Here is a 23182-nt window from a genome sequence, read left to right on the forward strand (position 1 = left end):
GTTCGGCTCCCAACGGTCAAAAAACCCTCAAATCCCGTGCATCCCTCTCTCTTCTCCCGCTAACCGGCTCACGCCTGCATTGTTTTTCGCGTTAGCGCCCCCGCTAGCGTCTGGTGGTGTGGTGTTAGCGCCTGGGGCGCGAGCGGAGGGCTCTAGCGCCCCCGTTGAAGCCCCACACCCCTCAGTCTTATTGTTAGAGAAGTCAAATGCTTATATGTTTAGAATTTCTTTCATGGTACACATGGTTATATTTATATTGGTTAGTTAATTCTGTTTTCAAGATTGGAAAAATCGTTAAATATTATTATATATAAATTCATACTTATCAAACATATATAATAATACAACTCATCTTTTAAATATAAAAGCATGTAGCAGATGCGGACATAATATACATTCAAGGTGGATAGCCTGGATTATTCTGCATAATCTGAAATTTGACTATTAATTAGTCTTTTTCTATGTTAACTTGACACTGAGGACATAACTCATAAGCATGACGAAAAGGAATATTAAGAAGATTATTTATTGCTACTCCACAACTGAGGTCTACAAATACCACCTTTTCTTTTGGATGAGAAAAGACACACATCCAAGAAACTGGTAAAAGTACAAAAAACCACCCTTAGTTCTCAATGTGTGTGGAAGACATACTTGATAAGGTTAAGGAGCTATTGTTTGGACAGAACCATGAGAGCCATGGGACATCGCCGTCAAAAGTTAAAGGGAAAGTCGTGTTGATGAAGAAGAATTTTCTCGACTTTAAAGACTTGGGTGCGTCGGTTCAGGATGGAGTATATGAGTTGCTTGGCAGCATATCTCTATCTAATTCATAAGTGCAACACATCCTGATCCAGGATCTTCAGGTACTTTATTTACCTTTTATATATTAATTATATCATTAACTTCATAATCAGTTTTAATTCTTTATCCTCACTTCCAACTTGCTAACATCATGATTCTTTAGTTATGGATGCATGACCATGGTGTAATGTTATGCTCGGTAATCTAAAGTGCTTAAAGAAATAATAAAGCGACCTAAGGTTAAGGGTGGTAGGGGTTCAACCCTAAAGGTACCCTTACTACATTAATACCCTATCAATCCTACACCGCTACTTTAATTTTTACTTTGGACTGCATGGACCACCCTAAGACCATGTATAGAGGGGCGATTTCCCACCCAAAGAGCCCCTTGGGGACGCTTTAGAGGGGGGGCGCTTCCCAGAAAGTGCCGGTGGGGAAGAAAAAGTTGTTGGTGATTGGCTGCTTTATTTTTTTTTAGGTATACTAATACTAATAAAATACTAATGTGGTAATGATTTTAAGGGCAACCATTCATTATACTCTTTTTAACAAAAAGAAAAAAACTAATATGATGATGTGTCGTCACATGACACAAAATGCTCGTATAGTGACTCCATCCCTGTAGTTACACAACCCTAAACTACCCTTAAAAAATTATTTTGTATTTAAAATTTAATAAACATGACTAAACATATAAACACTTTCATTATATACAAATTACAAACTAAAAAAACATAAATAAAAAATAAAAATTTGTCTTTCTCAACTAAATTAAATTATGCATTTCGTAAATTATAATTTTCTAAGTAAAACTAAATTAAAAACTGTTCATATAGTTAAAAATAAATTATATATTGAGTTAATTCAGAATTTCCTTTTCTTTAGTTAAAGAAAAAAGGTAATAAAAAAAAGGAAAATTGGATATTAATAATCCCAATTATTAACTATTGGCCAATAATAATCCCAACTAACAATGTGACCGGTAATAATCCCAACTATCAGTTTTGTTACCAATAACAACACCAGTTAAATAAAACAGTTAAATCCGTTAATTATTGATGACATGGTGCGTATGTGGCATGTAGTCAACAAGGTGGTTATTGTTCAAACTGGGTCGAATCTGAAACTTTTGGACGGGTTGAAATATATAAATACAGATTACCGGGCTAATTTTCTTTGAGAGGATTGAAAGATACAGAACGATTAGAAAAGCTGGCTGTAGAAACGAACAGGCTTAATTTTCTTTGAAAGGATATCAGAATTTGATCTGTATATTTAAGATTTAAAATAAAATGAAAAAGTACACTCACCCGCCAAGTAATCACCACGTCACGCGCCATGTCATCAATAATTAACGGAGTTAACTGTTTTATTTATCTGGGATTGTTATTGGTAACAAAACTGATAGTTGGGATTATTACCAATCACATTATTAGTTGGAATTATTATTGGCCAATAGTTGATAGTTAGGATTATTAATATCCAATTTTCCTAAAAAAATAACAAACAAACCCACCCCACTTTCTCTATACATACCCACTTTCTTCTTCATCTAGACCGGTCATAAAAGTCGAATTTCAAGGTCTTGGAATCGGCGATTCCAAGGTCCTCGGACATCAACCTTGCCGTATTTTCCTAACTCGGCCACCATTACTCGACAAGGTCCAACTCGATCAAAAGTCGAAATACTCGGGATTACTCGGCCTCCAATGTCAACTCGATCAAAATTTTTAATTTTTTTAACTTTTTTTTATTTTTTAGTAAAAAACTAAAAATAACAACAAAACATGAATTTTTTGAATTATGTTTTTTTTTCTAATGAATTATGCTTATTTTGACGTGAATTATGCTTATCTTAACATATGTATAATATCCAATAGTTAATTTATGTTATATTTATCATGTCTGAGTACAAGCCGAGTACACCCCGACCCTACAAGGGGGTCGGCCGCCTAGGGACCGCCTAACGAGTTTAACAACATTGTCTAGACGTACTCGTTAATGGAAAAAAGAAAACAAACAAAAATAAAAGTAAGGCCATGAAGGCAATCATTACCTAATAGATACTGGTATTACCGTGAACCTGAGGTATCCGTGAAGGGTACCCGAGCTACCCCAGTAACCCAACATCCTATTACATATAAATCACTCTATTTAAATATGTAATGGCTTATGGCTATAACCGTTGTGAAAGCAATGGTGTCATTTATTAGACTAAAAACATGTTTGTGATTGAGTTTGAAAACAACTTATTGACCTATTGTGTTTTTATAAATAATAAGTTAAAAAAGTGAAAAGTGTTTGACAATCACAAATATCTTTCTTATTTTAGCCTTTTGAAAAAATTAAAAAGTTGTTTTTTAAAAGTCACAAGTCTTGCTATTTAAAATGGCTTTTTTTCAAAAAGCTAACAAGCATAGTTATGCCGGTCTCGGTGAATATTCAGATTATTTTCAAAAATATATGGTCCTGTTAATTTTCACTCTTAAGTTGAAGTCTCATCTCCATAACGCATACCACAAATTTAATGCGGTAAAGAATAACTAACACTTAATAATAATGAAATATTTTTTTTTTTTTTTTTGAGAATCTTTAAGCTACTTCTTGTATTGGCAGAAAAAAGTCTTGTTTGATTTAAAAGTAGGGGTTAATTAAAAAGTCTTGTTCTTTGCGTTAGTAACTGTTATAACAGACAAAAAATGGTGTTATTTTTGTTCATGTTAAATCTGAAACCTAACCCGAATTTATCTGATCCATTTAACTTGAAATCCGAATAACCCAAATCTTGTTAGGATCGGTTCTTAGGTCAATTTTCTTTAAGTTCAAAGCCGAATAATCTGACCTGAATAATCTCATTCTAATGCGATGGATGTAGATGTGTGTATCAGTTTATGAGTAGAGGAATGCATGTATGCATAATTTAGGTGTATACATGTGATTGAGATTGTGTGATAATCATTTAAAATTTGAGAACATTAAGAATTATTTTAGAAAAATAACCTTTCAAGAAAAAATAAAAAAATGTATAAAACCAAAACAAATGCGAAATTAAAAAAAGGTAAAAAAAACCCAAAATATTTATCTAGCATCCAGATTTCATAAAAACAATTCTCCGTTTTGCTAAATTATACATATATGGATACTAGATATAAACATGTATATACATATATGTATATATACATGGGTCAAGTTATTCTACAATGGGAAACAAAAACGAGAAGGATGAAATGATTTGTAGCCACACGAAAAACCTCCACAAAAAAAATAAAAACAAATAATAAAAAAATCATAAATCAAATTTAATAAAAAACAAAAAAAGTAAAAACACAAAAATGTTTTCACTGTTTTTCTCATTCTAAAAAAAAAGACACAATAGTGAGTGAAAAATATCATTGTGTCTCATTTATTGTTTCTTTTTTCTTTGATATTGTGTCTTTTTAATTTTATATTGTGTTATATTACTCAAAATTGTGCTATATTTTGTTCGGAATTTTGTTATATTTTGCGATCTATTGTGTCTTTTTTAGTTATAATCGTGTCTTTTGTTCAATTTTGTTATTGTGTATTTGATCTTGACATTGTGTCTTTTCGTGAATATTTTTTTTATTTTTTTTAATTTAATTTAATTTTAGTTTTAAACCGGATTGATGGCGGAAACATTTTAGTTTTTTAAAATTTTCCGTTTTTTATTTATATTTTCATTTATGACTTTTTCATTATTTTTTTGAATTTATTTTTAAGTGGTATTTTGTTTGGTCACAAATCCTTGTCACCCCTCTCATTTTTGTCACCCTTTGTATTTTAACATGTATATAAGGTAAAGTTAAAATACAACGGGAGATAAAAATGAAAAGTGTGAGAAGAATTTGTGATCACACAAAAAACCCCTTAAAAACATGTTAAAAAAATCATAACTCAAAACATAAATAAAAGAAGAAAAAATTTAAAAAACTAAAATCTTTCTGCTTTCATTCCGGTTAAAATAAATAAATAAATAAAATAAAAAATTTGACAAAAAGACACAATGTCGAGATCAAATACACAATGACAAAAATGAACATAAGAGACAATTATAACAAAAAAAAAGACAAAATAGATCGCAAAATATAACACAATCCCGAACACAATATTGACTAATATAAAACAGTATAACCAAAAAATACACAATTAATAGCGAAAATAAACACAATGATAAATAAAAAGACACGATTATCTTTTGCACTCGGCATTGTTTTTGTTTCTTGTTTTTTGAAAATGAGAAAGACGAGAAAACCATTTTTGTGTTTTTACCTTTTTTGATTTTTTATTAAGTTTATAAAATTTTTTTAAAGATTTTTTTATATGACTATAAATAATTCTTATTATTCTGAATTTTGTTCTTTATAGAACCCTGCATAACAATATAATATATATCTAATTCATATTCCCTTGTGCATAGTTATATGAAAGTGTATATATTCACATGCATGCAAATGCATGCTTTTATGTGTTTGCACACAAAACAACTCTTAATGCGTGAATTGAAAAAAAAGTAACTAAAATAACTATTATTACCTTATTGTTTTTACTAGAGTAACTAGTACTAACACCCTAGCGTTGCGGGGAGTGTAAGCCATGTATGTACACAATCACTCCACTCGAAAACATAAAGTCACCATCTTCGGTCACCATCCCCTCTTCATGGTCACTAACTTTTATGAACCATTAAGAAAATCAAACGAAAAGGTATACGTAAAAACATTGAACCACGCACACTCGTTGCGTCATGTTAACAGTCAAAAATTAGCTTGAAACGTAAAATATAGAAGATAATAGCTAAGTCAACTTAAGATTTGCGCATTGCGATCGGTTGTTTGGGAAAAATAGACATTAACTGTAAGGCCCCGTTACCGGTAGCCCTACTTTGGTGTTGGATTTACTCATAAACGCAGTTCTAAATATCAGAGTTAATTAAAACTTTACGCGGAACATAAACTTCAATCATAAAACATTACACAACTTTCAAATCTTGTCTTATCAAACATTCATAGTCATTTAAAAACAAAACATAGTCTATTAAAACATCATAACATTTTCTTGAGACGCCAGTGTCTTCAATTCGATGCCATGTGTCCTCGTCAAGCGAACTGCCTCAATCTACTCACCTGCGTGCATACTAAAAGTCAGCTACGCTGAGTGAGTTCTAGTTAATCACACATAATACAATACATTCCCTTACCTGAAATTATGCATCCGAAGATACATATTATCTACTTTACTAACTTACTTTCATTACATAATTGCACACATACGTTCATACTTTATTACTTTCATACTATATAATTACTGTCCGTTCTATCTCAGATATTATTAGGGTCTGGTCCCTCTTTCCTTTGTCTATCTCAGATATTATTAGGCTGGTCCCTCTTTCCTTTGTCTATCTCAGATATTATTAGGGTCTGGTCCCTTTCTTGTCTATCTCGGATATTATTAGGGTCTGGTCCCTTTTTACTTCTCTATCTCACTGGTCCCTTCTATCTCAGATATTATTAGGGTCTGGTCCCTCTTTCTTCATCTTCGTACATACCGTCTTTACATACCCATAACATACATACTTTCTTTAATCATTCATACTTACTCATATATTGTACATATATCTATCATACACATTATCTATCATAAACCTACCTCCCTTGTTAGCATGTGCAATATCCGAAGATCGTTCACATACCGACAAGCTTTCATTCACATTTAAGATATACATACATAACATATAAATCATATAAGGCATACACTTACCAGTTAAGGTAAGTGTATTAACTATCACATCGAGTATGCACACAACCCGAAAACATAACAAGGAAATGGGGCTAGAAACTCACCTGAACACGGTTACGCTCTCCGTTAATCGTTTCCCTTTCTTCAGTTGTGCACGGTTGACTGTATAATAATTACACGTATCAATTAACTATCACTACTCATATCATCTTTCTAGTCCTAGTTATTACCCACAACGAACGGGGGTCCGGGGGCAGCGCCCCTGGCAGCGGGGTTCTAGGGGCGGGAGCCCCTAGCAAGGTCTAAGGGGCAGAGCCCCTGGCTGGGGTCAAGCTGCCAGGTCAGCTTGGAAAAATATTATTTATATTAACTGTCTTAACGCATTTTCCATTAGGATTTTAATTCATTTCTCAGCGAACTTAACTTTTGGCGAGCTTAATATCAAGCGAATTTAACATTAGCGAACTTGTATTAGGCGAAGTTCATAGTGGGCGAACTTGTATACAAGCGAACTTAATCTTGGCGAAGTTAAGCATTCAGCGAACTTAGCTCAGGCGAAGTTATAGCTTGGCGGACTTGCTCAGCGAACATGGCTTAGCGAACTTAACGTTTAAACGAACTTGTCACAGCGAACTTGGCTTGCAGCGAACTTGGCTTGCAAGCGAACTTGGCTTGCAGGCGAAGTTGCTCAGCAGTAGGTTTCGTTCGTTCTAAAACCCCTTGCTCGTATCCGTTTTGTCGCGAAATCCTTGAATATGATATTTAGCCAACCCGCGATCATTCCCATGGTCATTTTTGAATAAGATTCGGCCCGAAAACGTATAAAGTTTGGACCTTTAAGCTCAAAAACGTTTAACACTAGATCTAAGGTTTATTTTAAACGAGCCATTTATGTTTACGGGTTCATTAGGTTCGTTTTAACATCAAGTTTATAACTTTACGTTTTGTTTACACTCGATCTATCTCCGTTCTAAGTTTCAAGGCTAACCGATCCTAAAAACATAATCTTTAAGGTAAAAGGCATACCTTTATGCGATCGGTGTGGTCGCGGTTTGCTTGGTTATATTGTATCTAGCTCGTATAGTGAAGATCCAATAATGGTTGGCTTGATCTTTGGGCTCGAATCCCGTCTCTCTCTCACGGCCGTATGTAAGGTATCGGGTGTGTGTGTTTTGGAGTGTGTAGACAATATGGATGAGTGGAATGAGGATTAGGGTTTTAGGGTGGTTTAAGGGGTATTTATATCCGTTAAAGCCCATGGACCTAAGGCCCATTCCCTTTAATCCATCTTAATAGTCCAAGTCCATGATCATTTCCTTATTAGTATTAATTACTTATTTAGGCCCAATAACTAAACGCGACTTTATTTTATTAAATATGAAAATTTAGGATGTTACAAGTCTTCCCTCCTTAAAGAGGTTTCGTCCCCGAAACCTAACTATTACTTAAACAAATTAGGGTAAAACTTGCGCATCTCATCCTCAGCTCCCAAGTAGCATCTGATCCTTTGCGATGTTTCCATACACTTTTACCAAAGGTATAACCTTATGACGAAGCTGCTTCTCCTTGCGATCAACAATCTCTATCGGTTGCTCGATGTAGTTCAATTGTTCATCAACCTCGATCTCCATTAATGGCACGTGAGACGTGTTATCAACTAGACACTTCCTCAGATGAGAAACATGGAAGATTGAATGAATTCCTTCTAACTCATCGGGTAAATCCAGCTTATAAGCTACTTCACCCACACGATCTAAAATCTTAAACGGTCCAATGTACCTTGGACTCAACTTCCATCTCTTCCTAAAACGAATAATCCCCTTCCAAGGCGAGACTTTGAGCATCACATTGTCACCAACGTTAAACTCGATCGGTCGGCGCCGTTTGTCAGCATACGACTTCTGTCTGTCTTGAGCGGCTTTCATTCTTGCTTTGATCTGATCAAACTTTGATGAGGTTTCTTGCACGACCTCTAGGCTTCCCATCTCTTTCTGACCAATCTCTCCCCAACACACCGGGGTTCTACATCGTCTACCATAAAGCATTTCGAATGGTGGCCTACCAATACTTGAATGGTAACTGTTGTTATAGGAGAACTCTGCTAGATGCAGGTGATCGTCCCAACTTCCACCAAAATCTAGAACGCAAGCACGTAGCATATCCTCAAGGGTTTGGATCGTCCTTTCAGATTGTCCATCTGTTTGAGGATGATACGCTGTACTGATGTTCAACCTCGTTCCCATAGCTTCATGGAACTTCTTCCAAAACCTCTAAGTAAACCGTGTATCTCTATCAGACACAATCGATAACGGTACTCCGTGCTTGGTTACAACCTCCTTGATGAACAAGCTTGCTAACGTTTCTGACGAGATAGCCTCTCGTATGGGTAGAAAGTGAGCACTCTTGGTATCATAATGCTTAGATGTACGAGGTAGCTTAGTTATGAAATCCATGGTGATGTGTTCCCATTTCCATTCGGGTATCTCAAGCGATTGCATCTTCCCATAAGGCTTTTGATGCTCGACTTTGACTTGTAAACAAGTTAAGCACTTGCTAACATAATCCACTACGTCATTCTTCATTCCTGGCCACCAGTAATCTCTTTTCAAGTCTTGGTACATTTTTGTAGCTCCAGGATGGATTGAGTACCTTGACTTATGAGCTTCATCTAAAATTCAACTTCTAAGATCACCATGGCGTGGGATCCACATACGGTCGAACCTAGTCTTAACTCCATGAGTGTTTTCCATCAACTCATCTTGCTGGCCATGTATCCTTTCTTTCTTTACTAACCCTTCATCTACTAACACCTCTGACTGCACCTTGATGATTTCTTCAAAAAGACTTGAGTTTATGATCAACTGGTATGACTTTACTGTTGCAACGACCTCTTCATTCTTTCGACTTAGCGCGTCGGCGACCACATTAGCTTTACCAGGGTAGTACTTAATCTCACAGTCGTAATCCTTTATCAATTCTAACAATCTTCCCTGCCTCATGTTCAATTCCTTCTGCTCGAATAAATACTTTAAACTCTTATGATCTGTGTAAATAGTACACTTAGTACCATACAGATAATGTCTCCATATCTTGAGAGCGTGCACCACTGCCATAAGCTCTAGATCATATGTTGGGTAAGTACTCTCATGGACTTTCAACTGTCTAGACGCGTAAGCTATCACCTTCCCTCGTTGCATCAACACGCAACCTAGCCCTTGATGCGAGGCATCAGCACAAACATCTAAATCCTCGTCACCCTCGGGTAGAGAAAGGATTGGAGCTTGCGTGAGTCTCTTCTTTAATTCCTCAAAGGCTTCTTCTTGAAACTTTCCCCAACTGAATACTACCGACTTTCGGGTCATACCGGTAAACGGTGCGGCTATCTTGGAGAAACCTTCGATGAATCTCCTATAGTAGCCAGTTAACCCTAGGAAGCTTCGTATGTCAGTCGGATTGTGTGGAGTCTTCCAGTTCGTTATCGCTTCAATCTTAGCTGGGTCCACGGTAATCCCTTCAGGATTAATCATGTGACCTAGAAATTGCACTTCTCGCAACCAGAACGCGCATTTTGAAAACTTAGCATATAACTTCTCTCTCTTCAGAGTCTCCAATACTTCTCTCAAATGCTCGGCATGATCAGACTCGCTCTTTGAATAGATCAATATATCATCGATGAAGACGATAACTGACTTATCCAACATTGGCCGACACACCCTATTCATCATATCCATAAATGCTGCAGGAGCATTTGTTAGACCGAACGACATTACGAGGAACTCGTAGTGTCCATACCGTGTTCGGAACGCTGTCTTAGGGATGTCTGGCTCCTTCACCTTTAGTTGATGATAGCCTGATCTAAGATCTATTCGTGAGAACCAACTTGAACCTTGCAGTTGGTCAAACAGATCATCAATCCTTGGCAAAGGATATCTATTCTTTACCGTAAGCTTATTCAACTAGCGATAGTCTATGCACATTCTCATGCTTCCATCCTTCTTCTTCACGAACAACACTAGTGCGCCCCACGTGGAAACACTTGGCCTAATAAAACCCTTGTAGAGGAGTTCTTGCAGTGGGACAACATTTCTTTCATCTCGGACGGTGCTAGATGGTAAGGCGCTTTCGCGACGGGTTGGGCTCCTGGTACTAAATCTATCTGGAATTCTATCTCTCGCTCCGGTGGCAACCCCGGAAGATCCTCTGGGAATACTTCTGGGTAGTCGCGCACAATAGGAACATCTTTCATTTCTTTTGTCTCGACCGTAGCGTTGACAACATACGCCAGGTAGGCACCGCACCCTCGCCTTAACAAAACCCTCGGCTTTTATCATCGAAATGACGTTAAGCCCAGAACTTTCCTTATCACCATAAACCGTCACCGCACTACCATCCAAGGACTTTAACCTTATTATCCTACTCTTACACACTATTTGAGCTTCGTACTCAGACAACCAATCCATTCCCAAAACCACATCGAACCCTCCTAAGGTCATAACATACAAAGTAACAGGGAACTCATGTCCCTCTAACTCTATCTTACAGTTCTTAACTATTCTCATTATTTTAACCGAGGTGTCACTAGCGGTTTCTACTATAAAGGTTTCAGGCACTCGGAAACATTTCATTTTAGCTAGTTTACTAAATGGAGTGGATACGAAACTTTTGTTCGCACCTGAATCGAATAATACTGAAGCGGATATACCGTTTACTAGAAACGTACCTGTGACAACATCTGGAATCTGCTTGGCTTGTTCCTGAGTCAGCATGTAGGATCTAGTTCTTGGCCTAGCTTGATCGGCATCCTTCTTCCCACTAACTCCAGCTTCACCCTCGATGCATTCTCTAGCAAAGTGACCTGTCTTACCGCACTTATAACATGCGGACTTGGTGGTACAATCTGGGGCAAAATGTCTCACCTTTCCACACTTGTAACAGGCATTCGACCCTAGCCTGCACTCTCCTCCATGAGTCTTACTACACTTATGACACACATCAGATCCTTTACCCCACTTGCACTCACCACCGTGCATCTTACCACATGTCTTGCACGGCCTCTTCTCCCACACTTTCTGCTTCTTTTCTTTGGAGTTCCACAACTGAGTACCGGGTCTTTTGACGTTGACCCACTTCTTATCTTTCTTCTCTTCTTCCACCACAATATCATCCGCAGCCAGGTCTGCATAAACCATCTCTGCGAGTTCGACGGCAGAGTCAAAGGTAGCAGGTTTATTTGTCGTGACTAGTATGCGAACTTTCTGTGGCAATCCCCTCACATAGCACTTGATTCTCTTAGCCTTAGTGTTGACCATATCGGGCACCAACCTAGACATTCGGTTGAACTCGGTGGTGTACTCACGATGTGTCATTGTCCCAGCTTTCAAGTTTAGGAACTTCATCTCCGCCCTATCAACCTCGGCGTCAGCACATAATTTCTTCATAACCAGTTCTTTCAGATCCTCCCACCTCATAGCCTTGATTTCCTCTCGACTCCTTCTTTGCTCAATCGACTCCCACCAATACATCGCCTCCTCTTCAAACGATTGGGTGGCATAACCGACAGCTTGAACGGGACGCCACTCGCTAATGCGGATAATTTTATCCATGGCGGTTATCCACTTAAGAGTAGCGATTGCGTCTCCCAGACCAGACAGCTTCGGCGGGTCACATCCCTTGAAGGACTTATAGTTGCACCCACCTCGGCCTCTCTTCCTGTCACCGGCTTTCCCAGACTTAATCCCACTCGAGGCCTCCCTCTCTTCTTCATCATCTCTCCTACCATCACCTCCTGCCCCTCCAGCAGTTCTTTCGCGGCTTCCAGCAGACCCTTCAGGGGTAATATTCTTTACAGCAGTGGCTACAGCTTGAACAATAGCTGCTTGAATTGCGGGATCTAGTTGAAACCCTTCGTTGTTGTTCGGGTCTCTTCTAGCTGCGCTTCCTTCATCTCTGGTGTAGGAAGCGGTCTCAACCGAAGGTTATTGGGCACGACGAGGCCTGCCACGACGTCTAGCGGGGCCCTCAGTTCTCGCAATCACTCCAGCTCCTGCATCGCCTACCGTTCCAGCCATCGTATTCTAAAAAGGGAAAACACAAACGTCATCACTCAAGGAACTATTTAGTACAAGGATAGTAAGGCTAACAGGTAATAACAGTGGCCAGCTGTGATTAGCTGATCACGTTACTTTCCGTGTCCTACACACTTCCCTTTATGTGTCTATTTGTGTTGGTTCTATTTTAACAGTTAGTCAATCATAACAATCAATTATCCCTATCCCTATCATTCATGTATCCTTTCTTTATCATTTAACATACATCATTTAATCATACATCTTACCTTTACTGAGCTTGCTTGAGCGACACATGGCATTCTTGAACTGACATCTTCTTTCTTTTCTTACTTAAATCCCATTCTTTGTTCGAGTCTAAGCATGTAGGATGCTTAAATCTCTCGAACTTTGCTCTGATACCAACTTGTAAGGCCCCGTTACCGGTAGCCCTACTTCGGTGTTGGATTTACTCATAAACGCAGTTCTAAATATCAAAGTAAATTAAAACTTTACGCGGAACATAAACTTCAATCATAAAACATTACACAACTTTCAAATCTTGTCTTATCAAACATTCATAGTCGTTTAAAAACAAAACATAGTCTATTAAAACATCATAACATTTTCTTGAGACGCCAGTGTCTTCAATTCGATGCCATGTGTCCTCGTCAAGCGAACTGCCTCAATCTACTCACCTGCGTGCATACTAAAAGTCAGCTACGCTGAGTGAGTTCTAGTTAATAACACATAATACAATACATTCCCTTACCTGAAGTTATGCATCCGAAGATACATATTATCTACTTTACTAACTTACTTTCATTACATAATTGCACACATACGTTCATACATTATTACTTTCATACTATATAATTACTGTCCGTTCTATCTCAGATATTATTAGGGTCTGGTCCCTCTTTCCTTTGTATATCTCAGATATTATTAGGGTCTGGTCCCTTTCTTGTCTATCTCGGATATTATTAGGGTCTGGTCCCTTTTTACTTCTCTATCTCACTGGTCCCTTCTATCTCAGATATTATTAGGGTCTGGTCCCTCTTTCTTCATCTTCGTACATACCGTCTTTACATACCCATAACATACATACTTTCTTTAATCATTCATACTTACTCATATATTGTACATATATCTATCATACACATTTATCTATCATAAACCTACCTTCCTTGTTAGCATGTGCAATATCCGAAGATCGTTCACATACCGACAAGCTTTCATTCACATTTAAGATATACATACATAACATATAAATCATATAAGGCATACACTTACCAGTTAAGGTAAGTGTATTAACTATCACATCGAGTATGCACACAGCCCCGAAAACATAACAAGGAAATGGGGCTAGAAACTCACCTGAACACGGTTACGCTCTCTGTTAATCGTTATCCCTTTCTTCAGTTGTGCACGGTTGACTGTATAATAATTATACGTATCAATTAACTATCACTACTCATATCATCTTTCTAGTCTTAGTTATTACCCACAACGAACAGGGGTCCGGGGGCAGCACCCCTGGCAGCGGGGTTCTAGGGGCGGCAGGCCCTAGCAAGGTCCAAGGGGCAGAGCCCCTGGCTGGGGTCAAGCTGCCAGGTCAGCTTGGAAAAATTTTATTTACATTAACTGTCTTAACGCATTTTCCATTAGGATTTTAATTCATTTCTCAGCGAACTTAACTTTTGGCGAGCTTAATATCAAGCGAATTTAACATTAGCGAACTTGTATTAGGCGAAGTTCATAGTGGGCGAACTTGTATACAAGCGAACTTAATCTTGGCGAAGTTAAGCATTCAGCGAACTTAGCTCTGGCGAAGTTATAGCTTGGCGGACTTGCTCAGCGAACATGGCTTAGCGAACTTAACTTTTAAGCGAACTTGTCACAGCGAACTTGGCTTGCAGCAAACTTGGCTTGCAAGCGAAGTTGGCTTGCAGGAGAAGTTGCTCAGCAGTAGGTTTTGTTCATTCTAAAACCCCTTACTCGTATCCGTTTTGTCGCGAAATCCTTGAATATGATATTTAGCCAACCCGCGATCATTCCCATGGTCATTTTTGAATAAGATTCGGCCCAAAAACGTATAAAGTTTGTACCTTTATGCTCAAAAACGTTTAACACTAGATCTACGGTTTATTTTAAACGAGCCGTTTATGTTTACGGGTTCATTAGGTTCGTTTTAACATCAAGTTTATAACTTTACGTTTTGTTTACACTCGATCTATCTCCGTTCTAAGTTTCAAGGCTAACCGATCCTAAAAACATAAACTTTAAGGTAAAAGGCATACTTTTATGCGATCGGTGTGGTCGCGGTTTGCTTGGTTATATTGTATCTAGCTCGTATAGTGAGGATCCAATAATGGTTGGCTTGATCTTTGGGCTCGAATCCCGTCTCTTTCTCACGGCCGTATGTAAGGTATCGGGTGTGTGTGTTTTGGAGTGTGTAGGCAATATGGATGAGTGGAATGAGGATTAGGGTTTTAGGGTGGTTTAAGGGGTATTTATATCCGTTAAAGCCCATGGACCTAAGGCCCATTCCCTTTAATCCATCTTAATAGTCCAAGTCCATGATCTTTTCCTTATTAGTATTAATTACTTATTTAGACCCAATAACTAAACGCGACTTTATATTATTAAATATGAAAATTTAGGATGTTACATAAACACGTTGAATTATACATATGTGTTGCAGCGTGTTAACTTGCACAAATTAGACCGAAGCGTTAAGCAAAAAAATTGTAAAAGATAAAATGTATTGGGGACCAAAGTGTAAACGTAAAATATAGAAGATAATAACTAAGCCGACTTAAGTTATGTGCGTTGCGGCAGGATCGTTAAACGGGAAAAACAGACATAAACACGTTGAACTATACACATGCGTTGCAACGTGTTAACTCGTAAAATTTAGATCGAAACGTTGACGAAAAAATTTGTGAAAGATCAAAAGTATAGAGGACCAAAGTGGAAATTGTAGAGGTGTTTTGTAGCAATTTTTAAATAAATGATTTAAAGTGTAAGTGTTAAAAGTAAAATAGGAAAATCATAAAAGATAAAAAACAATTGCTGAGTCATGTCAAATTGTAACAAAATAGAAAGAGGCATGTCAAAGGTATCTAAGCTTGTGCAAATTAACCTGCATAAAGTACAAACTATTATGCATACTAAACTTCATATTGTATATATATAATTATTGTTACACTATAACAAAATAGGTAAGGTAACATACTATAGTATAAAAACCATAGTGCAGTAATAATATATTACTAGGTGTAATTAGCATAATTATTACTCAATTAGTATCAATCAATCAATCAATCATGCTCAGTAAAATTCCACCGACAGCAAAGCTATAAGTAGGGTCTGGGGAGGGTGGGATGTAGGCACACCGTACCTCTATCCAAAGGAATAAAGAGGTGGCTTCCAGAGAGACCCTCGGCTCTAAGTACATGTGTATAAAGCAAAATAAAGGAAATCAAATTTAACAGTTATATAAAAACTACTACTAATTATAATAATATTAATAATAAAATCACAGTTTAACAGCTATATAAAAGCTAATAATAATTATAATAATAATAATATATGTAAGGGAAATACCATTATGATATGTGACCTAAATAAGTTAAGTCTAAGCCCTAAGGTATTACTCAACTAGTACTTATGTTTATATACCAATGGATCTTCATGAAGTTTGAAAAATATTCAAAGCTTAATAATATATACCTACCAGGTTATCAATAATGGATCTGAATTTTGACCTTAACCTGTCACTAGTTTTAAATTTGTAATGAGCATTTTATATTGTCACCAACGCCTAGTTTGTCAGAATTAATCTTTTGTATAATCGTAATTATTGATCACTAGCTATATTTTTTTCTAATGAATCCTGATTATATTTTGGACTTCAAATATGCACGTATTATTTGACATTAAATTTCAAGTAATAGTTCACAAAAGTTAAAAAAAAAAAAAGATTTCAATGTATTTTGTAAAATAAACTTGAAATATTTTCGACAAATAATTTTTGTTTTCTGAAAATGATTATTCAACAAATTAAAATCATTTTTTTATTAGCAAATTTCTTGTAGATGTAAGATAGTATTAAAAATGATGCCTCAACATGGAAATGGAAGATACGCCAATACAAATTTGTATCAAGATCCGACCATACTGTTTTACTTCAATAAACCTTAATAAAAAGTAGCTGTACTAGGAATAAGCGAATTATGTGTTTGGTTTTCCACTATAATATATTTCTCAACAGGTTTTCTTATGCATGTGCATTTCATGGCTTGACTAAGAGCATTCTCAATAGCTTTTATAAAAATTTTATGGGAGAAATCTTTAAAAAAATTTAATGAATGGTAAGTGGTTGTGAGTAGAGGAGATAAAAAGTTTAAACATATGAGTAAATTTGGAAAAACACTTTTCATCTTCTAATTATTTTTTAATATATCTGAAAGTAGTTGTGAGTGGAAGAAAGAGAACAGATAATTATAAAGTTATAAAAAAATATTATTTAATTGTATATGAGAGAGAAAATGTAAAGTTTTTTAGTGTAATTATAAATATAGATATGTAGAAGCTGTTGTGAATGCTCTAAGGCATTACGATTAGGAAACATTTCCCAGAACATCCTAATTTAAAAGAGAGATTTTAAATATGTTTCTTTAAAATTAAAATCCCCCCTTCATCTATTTACTAACTCGTATTCATCTCTACGTTAGAAAATTGAGGCGACATGTTTCTTAACTCGCTGTTTCCTCTCCAAATTAGATCATAACCCGTCGTCTCCCAGCCATGCATGTTAGCTTGAAACCCATCGTCTTCCCTACATGTTAGCTCAAAACTCATCGCCTCTCCGTTGTGTTAGCTAAAAAATTCAATTTAATAAATCTTGTTATTTAAACAATTATATCTAAACAAGGTGCACATAATATGATTTGATGGTATGCATGAGTATTATAAATCATATTATTATCCAAAATATAATATATAAGAACTTAAAAACAATAAAATTTATAATATTCAAATATATTTTAATTAAGTTTTGGATTCATGTTTTTAGTAAAGATAAGGTAGATTTTTTTAGCTAACATAACGGGGATGCGACGAATTTTAAGCTAACATGGAGGGAAGACGATGGGTTTCGAGCTAACATGACAGGGAGACGACGAGTTATGAGCTAATATGAAGGGGAGGCACAACTAGTTAAGAAACATGTCATATCGATTTTCTAACATAGAGACGAAGAGAAGTTAGTAAAAGGACAAATAAAGAATTTAAATTTAAAAAAAAACATATTTAAAACACCTCTCTAAATGTGAAACATTTTGAAAATTTTCCCATACAATCATACTCCGTTTTCAAAACATAAAGAATAATGACGATAAATTATTAGATGATTTATAGTTTAACTTAATCCTTTTCTACTTTTTGTGTAATTTTTAATATATATATATATATATATATATATATATATCTAATCTAATTATCTATATAATTGCCTATCAAAAAATCCTACGTATCGCTCTTAGGTTGTCCCCCCCCCCACCCCCATTCTCTAGAGCCACCAAATTGCTTAATTTCTAAATAAGGTTTCTCATGCATTTAACCCGAATTCGTGGGGTATGGGTCTCACCAAACCCAAATAGTATTTAAATGAGTTATAACATCTCATATATTTATGAAACTCTTTCATAATCAAACAATAATTTTTCCGGGTCATGGGTCTCACTAAACCAAGATAACTCTTAAACGGGTTATAACATATCATTTACTTGTGAAATAACCTCTTAACCATCAAAGAATAATTTTCACGGGTTATGGGTCTTACCAAACCCTAATAGCTATAAGATCTCATTTATTGGTAAACACTTTCATCATTAAACCGTAATTTAATCTCTCTCTTTTACATGTTCTCTGTTTTTGTTCATCTCCATCACCGGTTAACTTCAGATACTATCCACCATTGTCAACTACATCAACGTCTCATTTTTCATTAGATAAATATTTGTGTTCATGTTTTTTCATTTAAAAAAATCAACATGCTTATGTCCGTTTATGTTTGTTCGTTATAAATCTAAAAAAACATACACATCTTAATTGAGAAAACTCAAACGCTAAAAAATATAATAACAAACTAATATATATGTATTAAATTAAAACAAAACTACGTGAAAAAATAAAATATATCATCATAAAATATCAAAACGATTAAAACAAAAAACTTGAATAGGGCTAAGTTTATTGGGGAACTTAAAAAAGTTGGGGAACTGAGGAACTTCTTTCCTAGCCGTTGATCAGCTTCCCACATTCTTATGGTGCACCATCAATCACTTATATCACAACCTTTTTGTAAAGAAAAAATAACTCCTCCAAAAATAATCAAAAATATAAATAAATAAATTATGAAAAAAAAAAGTAAAAAAACTAAAATGTTTATCTAGCATCACCGGTCCAAAAAAAAACTCTTCAAAAAAATCGAAAAATTAATTAAAAAAATATAAAAAAAGGAAAAAATAGAAATAGTAAAAAAATATATATATCTAGCATCCTCCGTTGAAAAAAAATCATGGTTTAGCCTTCAGGTTTAGTTTAGCTTTTTGGGATAGGTTTTTAGGAGGTTTAGGTAAGATATTAATTTTTACATGTAAAATCTTAAAAAACTGTTGTTTCATATATAAAATGTTAATAAGATTTGTTATTTTATGTGTAAATGTTAATGAAAACAGTTATTTTACATGTTAAATATTAATTTTTACTTGCAAAATCTTAAAAAACTGTTGTTTTATATGTAAAACGTTAATAAGATTTGTTATTTTACTTGTAAAATGTTAATTAAAAGTGTTATTGTACATATAAAATCTTAATGGACTATTGTTTTACATGTAAAATGTTAATCTGATTTGTTGTTTTATATGTAAAAAGTTAATGAAAAGTATTAACCCCCCCCCCCCCCTCCACCAACAAGCTAAAAAAACCTAAACTCGAAGGCTAAACTAAGTTTGAGTTTTTTTTTTGGGAACGGGGATGCGAGATATTTTTTTTTTGTTTTTTTTTTAACTTTTTCCATTTTTTATATATATATTTTATTTAATTTATTGATTTTTAAAGGTTTTTTCTTTTGGGTCAAGGATGTTAGATAAACATTTTGGTATTTTTACTTTTTTTATTTTTTCGTTTTTTTTTTTGTTCTATAATTTTTTTAATTAGTTTATTGAGGTTTTTTTTTCTCTTACACAAATATTGTGATCTTGATATAAAATATTGTGATCTTGATATAAGTGATTGAGGATGCACCATAAGAATATGAGAATTTGATCAAGAGATGGGAAGTTTTAGAGTTCTCTTTGGAAACTAACTCTCTCTATATACACACACAGAGTCTTGTCGAATTATTTGTATTTAACCTTTTGAGCTAGAAATTTCCTTAGAAAAGAACAATTAGGGTTTGCATAGATACAGGATTAATAAACATGAAACAAGCTGTGTTGATATAGAAAATAATAAAAATTTAATCAAGAAATAGTGATTGTAAATTTGCGCGTTACATAAAATGATAACATACTTAAAACGCATGGAGAAGATTAGATTCACACAATTTTATACACACAGATATTTTTGTACAATTATAAGCTAACAATATAACCATTTTTACACGTGTATAATTATGAGTAAATTTCCAAAATTTTATATACTTATTAAAAGCTGTAGAAAAATTTATAGAAAGCTATTTGTTGCTGTATATTCTTTAAACATGTGCTAGCTAGTAATATTTTAATTAGTATATCTCACAATGATTTTTAATAATGATTATATAGAACTCTTAGAATAGAAACTTTTGAGTTTTAAAAAAATGATCGCATTTACATTTTTACAGAAAGAAGTTTGAGAGGAAAGCTTGGAAAAGCAGCATACTTGGAAAACTGGATTAGCACAATTAGCCCTGCCACAGCCGGGAATCATCATATGAAATCACATTTGATTGGGATGAAGAGATAGGACTGCCAGGAGCCTTTTTGGTAAAAAATCTCCACCCTAATCAGTTTTATCTCAAGACACTAACTCTAGAAGATGTTCCTGGTCACGGTCAAGTTCATTTTGTTTGTAATTCATGGGTTTACCCAACCAATAACGACTATGGTGATCGCATATTCTTCGCCAGTAAGGTACCGTTTAACATATAAATCCTGTTTCATACATTTTTTCTAGAGATTGATGTTCCACTTTGAGCTTATATGACGAGTCATGTATATACGTTTCAATAATGGTTTCAGGCTTATCTTCCGAGTGAGACACCCGCATTACTACGTCCTTATAGAGAGGATGAGTTGGTAATCCTGAGAGGAAACGGGCTGGGGATGCTTCAAGAAAGGGACAGGGTTTACGACTATGCATTGTATAATGACTTGTCAGATCCGGATAACGAGGCGAATGTGCGCCCAATTATTGGAGGGTCGTCTCAGTATCCCTACCCTCGTAGAGGTAGAACCAGCAGACCACCAACGGAAAAAGGTTAGTTACTGAAGAGGTAGGTCCCAGCAGAGCCCAGTTGGACCCGCAAGACTCACCTTGAAGAGGGACGTCTGCGCAGAAACCAACTGGATCCGCAGGACCAACCATGCTCAGAGACGTGACGTCCTTAAGCGTAGTACGCAAGTTGTTCCCGCAGGAAATGCCTCCCAATGGTGAAGGACTCCGCCTGTTCCCGCAGCTTCGGATACAAGCCATCAGGGAAGGCCACCCGCGCAGCAAGGCTACACGCACAAGGCACTTAGCTCTCAATCACTCAGTGTCACCTGAAGGAATGAGCAAAGCCGGGGACAATCCCGCACAAAGGCGGGAGGGGGAATACTCCCGCCCATAAGCCAGTCCGTACGATACGGGAAGATCTTCTGTACCGTACCTGACGAGGTATGGGCAAAAGATCTGACTAAAGATACGACAGCTTATTGACAACAGTATGGCGAGCAGCATGCCCCTGTACTGTATGTCACTATTAGCCGCTGCCTACTCACCAACTCCTGTCATACCACGTGCATAGCCGGCAGTTGGTGGAAAAGGAATAGTACACAGCAGGCCTGGTCACTATCAGCCGCTGCCTACCCACCAACTACCAGCAGGGCACGTGCGTAGGCCACTGTTGGTGGAACAGGAACATTATTGCAGCCGGCCATACCTCCTTGGAAACCTACCTTCGGCTATAAATACCACAAATGGTATGACCATCTTATCTTAACATATCTTATCATATTATACCTGATATCTGCTCTAGCAATCTCTTAATATACATTTATATTTAAAGAGCAATCTAGTCTGATTCTCACGCCAGAGGGTGGTCACAAGGAGGAACCCCCCCTTCTCAGTGACAAGCTCACGGTGTCTGTTTTGCAGGTTATCAGAAGAACCATCTTCTCTGGGTCTAACCCCTCGTGGGAAACAGCTATCTAACCCCCAGGTTACCCGTAATCTGCCCGGGGTCCGGTTAGTGTTTCTTCATTGGCGCCATCCGTGCATAAAGCTAGAACTTCATTTTTCTCCAGTTTTTTCAAACTTCTGGAAAGATGGTTAAAGAAACTCCGGTAACCACAACCCCAGCTACTGAGGGGAACACCGGCTACACAGTCTTTACAAACACTACCCCGGTTACCCAAGCCGGGGCAAGTGAAGTAAATTTTACGAACACTACCCCAGTTACCCAAGCTGGGGCAAGTGCAGTAAATAATCGCTCACTGGGATTCACCGATACCCAGTTAGAGAAACGAACAAGATTCCCCCGCCAAACACTCGATGAAGTTAAGGCATGGGCGGAGGCACGTCTAAAGGAATTCCAAGCTGAGTTGGACGAACGCTTGCGTTCCGTCCAACAGGCTGACGAATTCGAAGAATACTTGGACGATGACTCGGAGGAATCCGACTCCGACGCGAACCCTCGCCATAGGGCAAAAAGGGAAGCGTAAGGAAACGGACTCCCAACCGAGAAGGCATTTTGGAGAAACCTTCAAACCAAAAAACACAGGTGGAAGTCCACGTGACTTCTCCAAAACATTCAGACCAAACGTTGCAAATGCGGGAACGTCCAAATTTGCAAGGGACATTGCGGAAGCAATTGCCCCAAAAAGTGCCAAACAAATGTCCAGCATAGGCACATATGATGGTATATCTGACCCAGATGATCATTTGAATAGATTCATAGCGGGGGCAACCGTCAGTAGTTGGACGGAACCTACGTGGTGTTACATGTTCCAAATGACGCTTGTCGGGGCTGCTAGAGCGTGGTTCGATCGTCTACCGGTCAACCACATCTACGACTGGGCAGACTTCCAACAGAAGTTTAGCCAACACTTCAGCCAGCAAAGAAAGTATACCGAGGAGCAATGGACAATCCTCAAATGCATTCGAGAGGAAGATGAATCTTTGCTAGACTTCATCACTCGCTTCAACTCGAAGAAGCTAAGTCTGGGTAACATTAGCGAAGATCTTGTTCGCGCTGCCTTTATTCAGGGCGCGAACGACCCAGAGCTCATCCGCACCTTAACGGGTAAAGATGGCATGCCATCCAC

General features: G+C 36.7%; 1 pseudogene; it reads left to right on the forward strand.

The window, feature by feature from the left end:
- Positions 1 to 635: 635 nt before the first annotated feature.
- Positions 636 to 23182, forward strand: part of LOC143613395 (putative linoleate 9S-lipoxygenase 5) — a 42667-nt pseudogene continuing 20120 nt past the window's right edge.

This window comes from Bidens hawaiensis, unplaced genomic scaffold (genome assembly GCF_021521415.1).
Source record: "Bidens hawaiensis isolate Kalapana, Puna unplaced genomic scaffold, B.hawaiensis_p1.1 tig00037246_1, whole genome shotgun sequence".
NCBI classification, from domain to species: domain Eukaryota; kingdom Viridiplantae; phylum Streptophyta; class Magnoliopsida; order Asterales; family Asteraceae; genus Bidens; species Bidens hawaiensis.